Source organism: Teleopsis dalmanni, chromosome 1 (genome assembly GCF_002237135.1).
Source record: "Teleopsis dalmanni isolate 2A chromosome 1, ASM223713v2, whole genome shotgun sequence".
Taxonomy (NCBI): domain Eukaryota; kingdom Metazoa; phylum Arthropoda; class Insecta; order Diptera; family Diopsidae; genus Teleopsis; species Teleopsis dalmanni.
Genome location: NC_051846.1, coordinates 122,812,804 through 122,821,632, shown reverse-complemented (window position 1 = coordinate 122,821,632; position 8,829 = coordinate 122,812,804).

Here is an 8,829-nt window from a genome sequence, read left to right as displayed (position 1 = left end):
AACGCAGACTCTTCAAAATGCAGCATGGAATAGTACTCCATTCTCCAGTTCTAAATCTCATCTCCAAACCTATCCCGCTAACATTCGGTTTTTAATATCAAAAAAACGCAAGCTTAGACAAAAATAGCAAATAACAAGGTATCCACCCTACAAAACAGAGCTAAATAGATTAACTAAATATCTGAGTACTCAAATTAAGCTATATAAAAACGAGTCTCTAAAAGTATATCTCAGCAATCTTACTTATGATAAAAACACCAATTATTTTCTGTGGAAATGCACGAAAAACATAAAAATGCCGGTGATACAAAATTTGCCCATTCGAACTAATGATGGCAACTGGGCCAAAGATGATTGCGAAAAATCTAATGCATTTCGCGAATACTTAGCTAACGTTTTCACAATAGAAGATAGCGATTGCAGTGATCTTGATTCTATATATCCTCCATTCTCACCAATATGTAATGAAATTCCACGCGTTTCTGAAATTAAAGAAATCGCCTGGATTTGATATGATTACCGCTGAAATATTGCGTCAGATATCTGTCAAATGTGTCTATAAGCTAACGCAAATACTTAACGCTGCACTTCAATTAAAACATGTGCCAATTATGTGGAAAATGTCGGAGGTAATTATGATCCTAAAGCCGGGAAAACCTGCGCACGAGGTCTCACCATATAGGCCTATATCACTACTGCCAATCATGTTCAAGATACTCGAGATAGCAATTTTAAAAAGAATAAACCCTGTCATATCAGACAACAATGTTATTCCAATTCATCAATTTGGCTTTAGGAAGAATCATTCTACAATTGACCAGATTCACAGAATAACAAATATTATCGAAAAATCCTTTGAAAACAAAACGGTATGCTCTGCTGTCTTTCTCGAAGTATCACAGGCCTTTGACAAAGTGTGACACAGAGGTCTACTACATAAAATAAGAATGATCCTGTCAATGGAGTATGATTCTAAAAGTACATCACTATACTTTTAGAATCATATCTTTCTGAGAGATACTTCAGAATTAAGTGCGAAAACATATATTCGGATATATGTCCAATAAAAGCGGGCGAGTTACATTCTCATACCTCTTGCATACCTTAGTATGCATTTTATTTATGTTTGTATAGACATGCATATTTTCATAAATATCGTATTAACGCGAATATGCATGTTGATATAAATATTAAGCTGTCTACTATAGCGTTATCTAGGTAATGCTATTGCAAAGACAGCAAGCATCAAATTCGGTACCCAGGTGCAAAAATCTGCTGAGTTAGATATTTTGCATTTCAGGGTTAACTGAATTTGATTATGTTTCTAGACTTAAGGTATTGTTTAAGAAATATTTTTAATTTAGTCTTAAGATTCAATTCAATAAAGAAACATATAACTTAAATTTTGTGTCTTTATTAAATATAATTGGCGCAGTCGACGGTGATTTGTCTCAAGACAAAAAGAGAACCTTAGCAAAAACAAAAATCAAATCAGTAATAAAGTGCAAAGATTATCTATATCTAAAAAGTGTACTTTAATAAAAAGTTTTAAAAAATAAACGCTAATAAACTGCAACAACTATTTGTATACAGAAGTTAACTTTAATAAAAAGTTTTAAAAAATAAACGCTAATAAACTGCAACAACTATTTGTATACAGAAGTTAACTTTAATAAAAAGCAAATTCTTAAAAAAAAAAAGTGCAACGACTATTTATATCTAAAAAGTTTTGAATGCGGAGAGTAAAAGCATTCGACTTAAATCGACCAATTATGAGCAACGAAATGGAGCAATTGCAGCAAAGACTTCAGGAAATGGAGGAAGTTATAAGGAGGCAAGAAGCTAAAATTCTGCTCCACGAACAAGTACAACAACAAGTTCAACAAGTGCAACAACAACAAATACAACAGCAAGTTCAACAAGTACAACAACAACAAATACAACAGCAAGTTCAGCAAGTACAACAACAGCAAATACAGCAAAATATGCAGCAACATCAAGAGCTTCTAGCACCAAAAGATATTTTGACGCAATTCCGCCAAATAAAATGCCTCAACAAGGATCATGATGCCATTGCTTTTATAGCATCAGTAGAAGCTGTCATGGAACTATGCCCACCAGAAAACCATCAATTAACGAAGCTAGCAATGACCATTATAATCAACGAGAAGATAACAGGTGATGCCGGCAACTATATTCGAGGACTTGGACCAAATACAACCTGGGACCAAGTTAACATTAAGCTAATGGACTATTACCGACCGAGGGCAACATATGGTGATATTTACAATAAATGTCGCAATATAAAAGTAAGTAATTTAAGAGATTTATTTTCTTATTTTGAAATGACGAGGTCAAAACTTAATAAAATATATACATTCGATGATAATAAGCCAGACATTTATGAGCCAAGTAGAGTAGATAGGGACTTAGTAAACATTTTAATTGAAAAAATTGACATACCCTTAAGAACATATATTGATCAAAACAGTACACTTAACGATGTTATTAGGAAGTGGCTTCACAGCAGCGGCTGGTGACGGTTCTTTGTTCAAGTTAATAGACGATATAAGTATATTTACATAAATATAAATGCATCGAATTGTTTTGTGAAGTTTGTGCAGATGAGCGTTGCCTTTTTGATTGCTGATTTTTGCAAATTGGTACACGCTTTAACTGATAATTGTTTAATTAATTTAAGAAATAAATTCTAAAAACTTATTTTGTATTTGCAAAACACGCGCGGTTAATTTGGTTTTGTTTTTATACATACAAAACAGCTGACAGAGACAGCAATTAATTGTTTGTTTTTTTTTTGTTTTATTAAAGAAAAGCTTATAATCAGCTGATAGAGACAGCAAGTAAAGCTTAAATAAGAAGTGTGAACAGTGTTGTAAAACTGTTAAATTACTGCAGAAATATTGTTCTTTTTATCGTGTAATTGATTCTGTATATAAAATAATTGTTACAATGAAAGATTGTTATAAATGCGGTGGCGGCATACGCGGTGAAACTGGTCTAATATGTAGAGGAATTTGTGGTAGAGCATATCACACCTCCATAAAATGCTCAGGGATTGAACAATTTAATGTAAATTGTCTTAATAACAGTATGATACAATTTATGTGTGAAGAGTGTGTGCAGTATATTCATAATACTGATTTTGCAATTAAACAAATACAAAGCAGTGTAGAAAAAAATCAATCGTACTTAAAAGCCTACAAAGCAGAATTCAAAGAGGCTCTTAAAACTAATGAAAATGAAATAAAATCCTTGTTAAAGGCTGTTGAGGCTAGATATAGTGAAAGAATAAAAAAGCTTATTAATATTCAAGAAATTTATGAACAAAAATTCAGCTCCTTTGAAACAAAATTAGCTGATATGACAAAAAGTGTAAAAAAACTCGATGAGAAAATGTATAAAACACCTATTAACAAGAATCAGCCTAGTTTTATTACCTATGCTGCTAAGTTGAAATCAGGTTTAAATAAAAATGTGCCAATCATTCTTAAACCAAAGAATAAACAGCAAAGTGAAGAAACAAAAAAGGAATTAAAGCTAAAAATAAATCCATCTAATCTTAATGTTAAAATTCATGGTTTTATGAGTGCACAAGATGGAGGAGTAACAGTGAAATGTGGTACTACTAAAGATAGAGAAATTTTAGCTAGTGAAATAAAAAAAAAACTCAGTGACAATTATGTTATTTCAACACCGGCTATGCGTAATCCTAAAATATTGATATCTGGAATGTCTGAAAAATTAAATGATGATAAAATTATAAATGCAATTAAAAATCAGAATGAGATTGTTTTTCGCTCAATTAAAGTGCTAAAGGTATATGAATCATACAAACACAAAAACACTTTTAATGCTATTGTTGAATTAGACAGTACTGCATTTGCTAAAATAATGAAAGAGCGTAAAATTAATGTGGGTTGGGATAGATGCCTTGTTTATGAGAGTTTTAATGTAATGAGGTGCTTTAAGTGCTGGGGCTTCAATCACAAAGCAAGTGTATGTAAAGAAAATGGAGTGACTTGTGCAAAATGCAGTGAAATTGGGCACTCTCATAAAGAGTGTGTAAGCAGCATTGTAAAATATATAAACTGCGTGAAGATGATAAAAACTCGTAATCTCAAGGACATCTCTACAGATCATGATTGCAGGGATATGAACTGTAAAACTTTACAACGAAGCCTTAAATTTGAGGCAGATAAAATTAATTATCAATCATAAATGATCATAAAACCTTAATAAACATTCTTTGTGCTCAAAATAATAATTTCAATATAGTTCATTTTAATGCCAGAAGCCTAAATGGTCTTAAACTTGATCATGTAAAATCAGTGTTTGAAGACTCCAGTGTTGACATTATTTGCGTTTCTGAAACATGGTTAGATAATGAGATCAGTAGTTCATTTTTTTCTATAAAAGGTTATGTTTTATATCGCCATGATAGAAAAAACAGAAAAGGAGGTGGAGTTGCAATTTATTGCAAATCTTATTTAAGTAGTCAGTTAATAAGTACTTCGGATGAATCAGATATTGAATTTATTTGTGTGTCTATTAGCTGTCACAGTAATAAAATTTTAGTTTCCTGTGTCTACAATCCACATAACCGATTCTCATGCGATCCATTATTCGACTCGCTTCTCTCAGTTGTACATAAATATGATTTTATCGCAGTACTTGGTGATTTTAATTATGACTTTTTAGTAAACTGTAGTAAAGTCCTGAAACTAAAAGACTTATTAGCCATGATCGGCCTAAGTATCATTAACGAAACTGAACCAACTAGATACTGTAACAGTGTGCGACCTAGTCTTTTAGATATAGTTGCTGTATCGGATCCTAATAAAATCTTACTATTTGATCAAATCTCTTTTATATCTGATCATGATTTACTGTTTGCTACATTAGATTTTAACCCAAACAGGAAATCTAGTCCTACCTCTTTTTCTTACAGAGATTTTAAATCAGTTGATACAATCAGATTATTTGATGAACTAAATACTGTTGATTGGAGTGATTGCTGGTTTGCTTCAACTTCTGACGATAAGTTAGATAAATTTAATAATATATTTTGTCAATTTTTTTATCGATTTGTTCCGCTGCGGACTATTACTATTAAAAGCTCCTCCTGTCCTTGGCTAAACCCTCAGATTAAAAGAAAGATAAATTACAGAAATAAAAAGCATGCAGTATGGAAAAAGTTTCCTTCGACCTATAACTGGATACGGTTTAAATTAGCTAGAAATTTAGCTGCGAAGGCAGTAAGCATGGCTAAATCGGCGTTTTATAACATTAAGCTTGACACTACACAGCCAACAAAGAATATCTGGAGGAACATTAAACATTTGGGATTAAAGCAAGATAGTACAACACATTGTGAACTAAGTCCAAATGACCTAAATGACTACTTCATTTCATGTATTAATGTAAATTGTAAAAATATCTCTTCGACATTCCCAATTTCTAATGTATGTACTTCCAATGAGAGGTTTAATTTTATAGGTGTTAGTGAAGAAATAGTCTGTAAAAGCTTGATGAATATTAAATCAAATGCCGTTGGATTGGATAACCTTCCTCTCAAATTTCTAAAGCTCACTTTGTCGTACATAATAGCTCCTATTACACATATAATTAATCATTGTATAACAACGTCAACCTTTCCCATTATGTGGAAAAAGGCTAAAATTATTCCAACTCCGAAGAAGACTAACGCTTCGTTGACTTGTGATTACAGACCTATTAGTATTCTTCCATCACTGTCCAAAGTTTGCGAGCTTTTAATGGCTAATCAAATTAATATTCATCTTGAGCGTTTCCAACTCCTCTCTCCATTACAGTCTGGCTTTAGAAAGGGTCATAGCTGCTCTACTGCCATGCTTAAAGTTTTAGAAGACGTTCGACCTAGCTATGATAATGATATGATCACATTTTTATGTCTTTTAGACTTCTCTAAAGCATTTGATCGTGTTGATCACTCCATACTATGTAAGAAATTAACTAATAATTTTTTGTTTTCGTACTCTGCCTCTAAATTTATATATAGCTATTTAACAGGGAGATCGCAGACTGTATTCTCTGCTAATAAATATTCGAATTTTAAATCGTTGCCTACTGGTGTTCCACAAGGGTCAATCCTCGGCCCACTGCTCTTCTCAATATATATAAATGATGTTTTCTCCATATGTAAATACTCCAAATTACATGCATATGCAGATGATATTCAGATGTATCTTTCGAGTACTGTAGGTTTTTTAGGTGGCAGTGTTCGTAAGCTTACTGATGACTTAGAAAGAATTAATGCATGGGCAAAAGTAAACAACATGTTGCTTAATACAGATAAAACAATTATTCTGCCTATTGCGAGAAGAAAAATTATACTGGAGAAATTGCCTTTAATTTTAATTGGTAGTACTACAATTGATTATAAATTATCAGTAAAATGCTTAGGTTTTTACTTGAACTCCAGCTTGAATGCCCGGACCATATAAATCAAGTCTTTCGAAAATCAATTGTATCACTTAGATGTTTACAATTATCAGCTAAATATACTCCAATAAATCTTCGTTGTACGTCAGTAAAGCAATTAATAATGCCTATAGTTATGTATTCTAGTCTGGTTTACAGCAAACTTGACTCAGACTCCCTATACAAATTAAGAGCTTTAGTAAACTGCTTGACAAGGTATGTCTATGGACTCAGGCGTTTTGATCATTTAACTGGCTATAGCTATGTATTCTAGTCTGGTTTACAGCAAACTTGACTCAAACTCCCTATACAAATTAAGAGCTTTAGTAAACTGCTTGACAAGGTATATCTATGGACTCAGGCGTTTTGATCATTTAACTGGCTACAGGAATAATATTCTGGGATGTGATATTGAACAATTTATAAATAGATATGTTTGCATATTCGTATTTAAAATCGCTACGACCCAAATCCCTGGGTACCTTTCTAATAGTCTACGTAAATTGCATTCACAGAGATCTATTCAATATTTAATCCCAAGATTCAACCACTCTTCTGTGACTAGTTTCTTTTTCATAAATGCGGTAAGACTCTGGAACTCGTTATCTAGTGATACCAGAAACGCAAACAACTTAAGGTGCTTCAAAAAGTTAGTTTTACAGGAACTGTCTTAGTTTATTATTACCATCTTATATTAATTAATATTGTTTCATTCTTATTTCTTTATTTTGATTAATTTTTTCTTTTAATTATTAATATTATTTTTGGCTTATTAATATTTTCTTTTTTTTTACTGTTCGTTTTGCCTTTTATTTTGATTTCATTAATAAATTCTTTAATTTTTCTCTTCTATAATTTCATTGTTATTATGATTACATCTTAATTTTGTTAATAATTAATTTTTAAGCAATAGTTTAATTAGTATATTGAATTTTATTTGTTAGTTTGTAAGTTAGTATGTAAGATAGTGCATTAAAAGGGTGTTCCTCATAGCACTTTATTAAATAAATAAAAAAAATAAATAAAAGTATACGCAAATTAAAGCGCTAGACGATCCACGAACAATTCACTTTAATTATAGACTGAAAAGACCATTACAGTCACAATACTATAATAAACGAAGTAACCAGACACCATCTGCACCCAATAATCAATATAATTACAGCAGTAATTTCAGGCGAAATAATCAGAATGATAATTCAACACAGTCAAACCAAAATAATAAGTTCAATAATTCAATTCAGACTAGAAACTCACATATGAGTGTTGATACCCAAAATACTAGACGTAGCGAAATTAATAAAAGAACTGATTTTCAGCCAATGGATATTGGTAATGTAGAGGAGGATGTAAATTTTTTCAACCTGCCTCGATCTGCAGATTGCCCATAATAACAATAACAATTGGTAGCAAAGAATTTAGATGTCTCATTGATACCGGTTCTGACACTAGTTTAATTAAACCAAATATTCTCAAAGATCATTTCACTGAACAGAAACTCCCAACACCCATTTGTTACCGAACAATAAATGGAATTAATCAGGTGACACATAAAATAATTACTTCTATACCTAGAGAGTTTAACGTCTCAGGTACCTTCCATTGGAAGGTAATTGACTTCAGTAGTAAAAATTATGATGACATAATAGGACAAAATTTTCTCATCCCTCTTAAAGCTAAGATTGATGAAGAGAATAAATGTGTCAACATATTAGGCAATACTATACACTTTAAAATTTTTAGCCCCTATAAAAATCAGGAAATATGTACACTTGAATTCAGTGACATAGAAAATTTAGATTTGAGACATTTAAATTCTGAAGAAAACCAATTATTAAAAAAATTATTACAGGACTTTAGTGAACTATTTTTCAAAGAGGGGGATAAACTCTCTTTTACCCACGAAATTAAGCACGAAATTGTTACTACAAGTGATCGACCTATTTATTCAAAAATATACAGATATCCACAAACTCATGAATTAGAAATTCAAAGGCAGATAAAAGAAATGTTGAAGCATAATATAATTAAAGAAAGCAATTCTGCTTATAATAGTTCCTTGTGGGTAGTCCCAAAAAAAGTGGACAAATCTGGTTCTCAAAAATGGCGGATCGTAATTGATTACAGAAAACTGAATGAAGTTACTGTAAATGACAAATTTCCAATTCCTAATATAGATGGAATTTTAGATAAGTTAGGTAAAGCTCAATATTTTTCGTCTATAGACCTTGCCAAAGGCTTTCATCAAATTTTGATGCATGACAACGATAGGAAGAAAACCGCATTTTCGACCCCGTTAGGTCATTATGAACTTTTGCGGATGCCTTTTGGGCTTAAAAATGCCCCATC